The sequence below is a fragment of the Numenius arquata genome, chromosome 9 (genome assembly GCF_964106895.1).
Source record: "Numenius arquata chromosome 9, bNumArq3.hap1.1, whole genome shotgun sequence".
In the NCBI taxonomy this organism is placed as follows: domain Eukaryota; kingdom Metazoa; phylum Chordata; class Aves; order Charadriiformes; family Scolopacidae; genus Numenius; species Numenius arquata.
In genome coordinates, this window is record NC_133584.1 from 57358782 (window position 1) to 57365490 (window position 6709).

Here is a 6709-nt window from a genome sequence, read left to right on the forward strand (position 1 = left end):
TAGTCATTCAGGGAACTGCAAAACTTCTCTTGTGATTTCAATATGTGATAAAACCCAGTCTAAGGCCCCTGAAACATAGGTGGGCTCAAACTTTTAATTATCTAGTTGGAAAAAAAAATGACCATGTTGAACTTCAGTAACAAAGACCAACATTAGAAAAATGGAGTAGTGATTCTGTGACCCTTTTTTTAAGGAGCACCATCATTACATTTTTAGGAAGGTGTTCTGAAACTCTGTAAACAAATCTGATTACCAAAGTGCAGGTGCATGAAAGTTTTTGCAATATAGAGTCTCTTCTGATAACCAAATCTAATCATTAGGTGTTCATTTCAAAACCAGGGGCAGGAGAAAGGCTAAAATTTGAATTTTCAACTTTCTCATAGGGAAGGGAAGGGAAGGGAAGGGAAGGGAAGGGAAGGGAAGGGAAGGGAAGGGAAGGGAAGGGAAGGGAAGGGAAGGGAAGGGAAGGGAAGGGAAGGGAAGGGAAGGGAAGGGAAGGGAAGGGAAGGGAAGGGAAGGGAAGGGAAGGGAAGGGAAGGGAAGGGAAGGGAAGGGAAGGGAAGGGAAGGGAAGGGAAGGGAAGGGAAGGGAAGGGAAGGGAAGGGAAGGGAAGGGAAGGGGCCTAAACTCTTTAAAACCACAGTTAATGAGAATTTTAACTTAGGACCCTACTATTACTTGGGCTAAAGTCCCTGATGGCCACGGTGCAGTATAGGAGCAGACTGAAGGGAGCATTCAGGGAATCATGAGACTCTGGATATATTATGAGCAATTTTGGGAACATGAAATACATTTCCCCTATAGATACAGTTTGCTGACTTTGCTATGTCTCCTTTCATGTACCCAGAAATTTTTTAACTCCCTAAAGCATTGCCTATAGTCATATTATCTGAGTGCCTACTGCCAGAAAGTAAGTTAAGAGAGTGGAGGAATTAAAAGAAAGCGAAGGAGGGTGATACTGGAGGAAAAAAAAAAAAAATTCAAATCAGATAACAGGCCAGGTCTTAATTTTTCTTCTATTTCCTTAAAACTGGTTAACTCTCTCCTGCCACAAAATCTAAATTTTGTATCTTAGGAACAGAAAATTCACTCTATAGGTGCTATCCTAAAATGTGAAGCATGAATTTCCTCATATATTTGTAACTTAAAATCTTGTTTTTCAGCCAAATTGCATATGAACAGTTTGCATTCACATAAACACAGCTGAATTAAATTAAATGAATAAAAATGGAATCTCCTAGCTTTCTGACATATTAAACATTCAATAAAACTGAGACTTCCCTTAAATGGCTGCAGTTTGCCTCTCCTCGATTATCTAACTCTTTATTTAAGTGCAGGGGCTTTTGTTTGGGAATGGGAACAATAACGAAATAAAAAGTATATGCTTTATTCAGATGAATGAGCCAGTTCCAAATTTAAGTGTCAATATCCCATCTGAGGAACCCGAAAGATAACCTTATATGGTTAGTTTAAAATTTTTAAGGAAACAAGTTTAGCAACTTTTCTGCTTGTTTTGTTTGGCTTCTAGGTGGAAGCGGTTTTAGAAAGGATTAATTCACTTTCAAAAGGTGGATATGGAGAGGAGGGATAAACCTGGAGCTGTGACAGGAGCTCTTGGGACTCCCCCGACTCCCCTTTGTGTTACAAAGGATAAATCATCCAGTGGTAGATCACCCATCAAGTCTTCAGTTTAGAGTTGCATCACCTAACTCCTACTTTTCCTGTCAATCACAGAGAGCCACAAAATGAACACTCAGGATTCCTGTTCAAAGAGCAAAGGGATTTTGGGGTCCTAAGACAAGGAGACACAGGCCAGCAACGTGGAGCAACCCAAGCACATAGGAAGGGACAGTAAGACATGAGCAAGGCTTTGAGCTCTCTGTCTCAGGGAGTCAAGCACTTATTTGAAGTTCACTACCCTTGTCTTAAGTTGAGCACCTACATCAAATCAAAATAAAGATTAAGAATGGCATGAGAAAAAAGGCCTGAAACACTCTTCATTCATAACCTGGGAGATCTGATTGTCATTCCTGCTTCAGAACGTTTGGAGTATGTAGAACATTTCTGAAGAAGGGTTGCCAAAGCTGCATCTAGGTGTTTGGTGAGGCCTCAAGTTGCACCAGGGGAGGTTTAGATTGGATATCAGGAAAAATTTCTTCACCGAAAGTGTTATCAAGCATTGCAAGAGGTTGTCCAGGGCAGTGGTTGAGTCACCATCCCTGGAGGTATTTAAAAGACATGTAGATGTGGTGCTGAGGGATGTGGTTTAGTGGTGGACTTGGCAGTGCTAGGTTAACAGTTGGATTTGATGATCTTAAAGGTCTTTTCCATCTTAAATGATTCTATGATTCTATGAAATCCCAAAATGTAATTGTTTCTCCAAATAGAGAACAGACTTCTGCTCAACATGACTGTCTTTCAGACTATATCAGCACAGCTCTACTGGCTATGAGTGGATATTTGTTTTTACTAGCGCAAAACAAACTTTGATATTTTGTATCATGCTGTTTAATTTGTACCTATCTGTTTCTTCATATTTGAGAATACTCTCATCCTAAAGAAAATACTAAATTGCTGACATGTTGTTTTAAAATTTCTTTTCTACCCACCTACTCTCTTCAATTTCCGTCTTTCTGCAATTTTCCACCCATTTGATGATTTTACAAAAATAAAAAGCACAGTGTCCTTTCTCTCAGCTGGAAATGTTTACCAAGGGTATCTTCAGTGTCTCCTTGCAGTAAGGACTGGGATTTCCATAGCGTTGTCTCTGATTGTCCTAAACTCTTCGCTGTCGTTCATCCCTTGCGATTCCTCAGCATCTGAAGAGACGCAAATGCAGAGGGGAAAGACGGAGAGAAAAAGCCCAAAGTAAAGGCAGCAGAAGCGCCCTCCTGAAAACTGACTAAATGTCTTCAAACATACTATGAACTATTTACTGGCAGGACTCTGGTCTTGCTAGCAAAAAGGAAAGTAAATTTTAAGCTACGTTTTGAGACACCTGCAATGCTAAATGAATGTTTTCCCCTGGGAATTAAATTGCAAAGAAACTTTTTATTAAAAAATACTGAATTCTGAAATACCCGTGAGAAAATATGGAAGAAAAGCGTAGGGGAAAAAAGAGCTAGTTTGCAAGAAAAGGTACCAAACACGTCCAAAAAGACTGCATGTTCAATTAGAAGTGTCAGAAACCTGCCTTTACATGGAAGCCTGCAGCGAGCAGCAGAGGGCGCTGAGATAAACTGATTTATTTCAAACTCTAGCCAACAATACGGATTTGCTGGGAGCTGCATATTGAGGGGTATATACTTTATTATAGAGACCCACGCTGGATTTAAAAGGCAGAGCAGGATTGAAAGTCCATTTCTGAAACAGGATCTTGACTAGGTGCAAGAAAAGGTTAAAAAAAAATAATAGTAATAATCCCAGAACCATCATATGAAATGAGAGGAGCATAACTTGTTGAATTAAGATGGATTTTTATTTTTTTTCTGACTTCTCACCCAAGTTTCAGGTCCTCTCCCTCCCAGGACTATTAGCAGGGGTTTCATGAGATGATTTGGATATTTGACCTAGGCTACACACTGCGTTTAGAAGTGGGGGATGAAAGATTTAGTCTATTTATAAGATAGAGGTTCAAACACTGACCGAAAAAAAACCGGGTGTAAATAAGAACCTGCAGCTTAATTATAACAGGCTAAACACTGGTGTCAGCATCATTTCTAACAGAGGAAATGTTTGGCGCTTGTAACCCCCAGCTATGGGTATACCCGGGAGGGGGGGGAAGGCAGCAGCTTTGGGAAGGGAACCCCCATCAGAGGGCGCCGCTGCCCCGCTCAACGCCGCTCCGCCGCCCGGCTCCCCCCGTCGCGGGGCCACAGCCCGGCCGTGCTGAGGCTGGAACGGCGGGGGGGGGGGCGGGGGGGGGCGGCTTCCTCCAGCACAGGCAGGGCTATTAGAGGCATCCTTTTTTTCTGTCTTTTTTTTTTTTTTTAATTTTAAGCCAAAAGCCAAAAAGTATAGAATACTCCTTTGCAATTACAGCTGCCAGGCTGAGGCTGCAGTGCCCCTGCCCGGCTCCCCGCTGAAAAAGCCGGGGCTTGCCTTCCAAGAGATGGCAAAAGCACGACCCCAAAACTGCTGGAAAACGCTTGTTTCCCCCCTTCTTTTTAGTTTTGAAAGTGTAGCTTGTAACGGTCACTGCTGAGTGCGTGTATCGCATTTTGGACGCCGGGTTTATTGCACATTTCGGGTACAAATTGGTGCGGGTCTTCCTGTTTGAAATCGCTAAATTAGACTGAAGGAGGCTGCGGGGGTGCGAAACAAGCACCGAAAAAATGCGAAGAACCTTTGTTCAATTGAATTTTCTAAACGCTCACTGGAGACGCGTTTGTCATGTTTCGCAAGTGCAAGGGAAATGTAATAATAGTGGGACTTGAAAATAAGGATTTACTGTCTATACCGTTCTGTTAGCTAAGAGCTAGTGGTCGTCACATCTATTTTAGCTTCTTTTTTTTTTTTTTTTTTTTTTTTTTCTCTCCCTTCCTCTCCCCTCCCCCAGCACGTAGAACATATTTAATTCAAGGTGCCACGAAACTGTAAAGCGTTAGCTGTCACCAAGCACATTCGCTCTGCCCTGTGCCAGCCTTCCAGGACATGACTCAAAAGACTTTAACAAAAGTGATGGCAAACTGTCCCTTTATGAGCCTGGCATTTTTCTAAGAGGGCCATTCAGACCTAGAGGTGCATGAGGACGTGTGCGGGGTGGCTGCATGGATATCTCCTCACATCCACGTGCAAAGAGCGCGCACCCTTGCTCCTTTTTTTTTTTTTTTCAGCTTTTTTTACACTATTGCTTCGGTTGAAATGATCTGTCCAACCCACTCAAAGATGTGCCCTTTTCTCCTCCTCCTCCTCCCCTGTGCAGCGGTGGCTGTACTGAGAGAAAATAAATAATAAAAAAAAAACAAACCACCTCATATCTGCTTTAACAACTTCAACAAGACCGTGGTCCAGCTCCTCTTAGAATATCTGGCTGTTATTTGTCTCTTGCCTTTTGAGGGCTGAGTTTCTAGAAGAAGATGTGCACTTTGAAACGGGGACGGGGGGGTGGGGGGGAGGATACAGAGGCTGAGGGAAAAAGGGATGAATTTATACTTTCTGCTTTAATTTGAGGTCAAAGCGAACAAAAAAAAAAAAAAAAAGAAAAGCCCACCCTTCCCACCAGCCAACCAAACACCACCAGAAGTGTCTCCTGATGAAGTTCTCCTCGTTTTCGAGCTTACATATATATAAAAGCATCTTTACCTGTAGGACCTTCGAAAAGTACAAAGGACACTGTGCACTTTCCCATAGAGAACCGCAAAGACTTGTAGGAACCTTATAGACAGAGCTTGAAATTTCCAGAGACAGGACCTTGAATTTAGAAACACCTTCTTGCTCTCTGTCTCTCTGCCTTTCTGTCTTTCTGTTTTCCCCCCTCTTTTTTTTTTTTTTTTTTCTCTTTTTTTCCTCCGCGGTGCACCAGCCCTCTGCAAAGCTCAATTGTTTCCTTTCAAAGGCAGAGATGGGCTCCGCTCGCCTGCAGAATAGGTCGCCTCTTTGCGGTACAACGTGTTAAAAAAAAAAAAAAAAAACGGACAATGCGAAGGAAGGTTTGCCTGGGGGGGTGGGGGGGTGGAGGGGTAAAAAAAAAAAAAAAAAAAAGGTTAAAAATGGTCCAACTCCTCCTCTCCCCTTCCAAACCGAGGGCTACCCGGGAACCGCACAAATCCAACTCTGTTTTTAATCGTTTTCAGAAAGTAGCTAAACGCTATTCAAATGTGTGCAGAGAAAGGTTTGCTAAACTCCTTCTTCTTTTTCTTTTCTTATATATATATTTTTTTATTATTTTTTTTTTTCAGAGAAAGTGTTGCCAAGTTCTAAAATACACGGTCCAAGTCTGAAGTGTAAGGCTTTCAAATGAAAATCATTGATCTCAATTTACTCCTTTTAGATTTGCTTGAATGTGCTTGATGAGACGCTGGTTTGGTGTTTTACTGCATATGAGAGGATAATTTCTGGACATGTAAATAAAAGCATATTGCATGGGGGGGGAAAGCATAATATCTCGTTGTAAATGATGAATCGCCTAGTGCAGAGGCAACCTATTCTTTATTTTAATATAAATAAGATCGACAAAATATTCATTAATGTCTTCTTTCTTTCTTTCTATGATCTATCTATCCATTCATCTACTAAATTAGCAGATATATGGACTATATAATAGGTATATTTGATCACTCTATATCCACATATATATGTGCAGACGTATAAATACATACACACATATGCATTTATATACACTCCTATATAAATTGATCAGGTTTGTGTGTATGCATGCATATGTAACGTGTAGAATACATGTGCCTACATATGCAAGAATATGTATAATTTACATATAGAAATGTGTCAATTTATATATGTGTGCACAGGGAAAAAGTTATATGTTCGGAGATATATGTGTGTATATGTACGTCTCTGTGTGTGCAACTGCGTATATGTATATATCTTTATATGCCTGCATAAAGGTCTAAGTCTATATATGTGTGTATATGTATAGATCTAGTCACATATATGTCTGTAGATATATGTAACTATGTAACAGATAATGTTTTTTACTATCCGACTGAGGTAGACTTCTGCAGCCTATTGTTTCAGACAACAGATATAA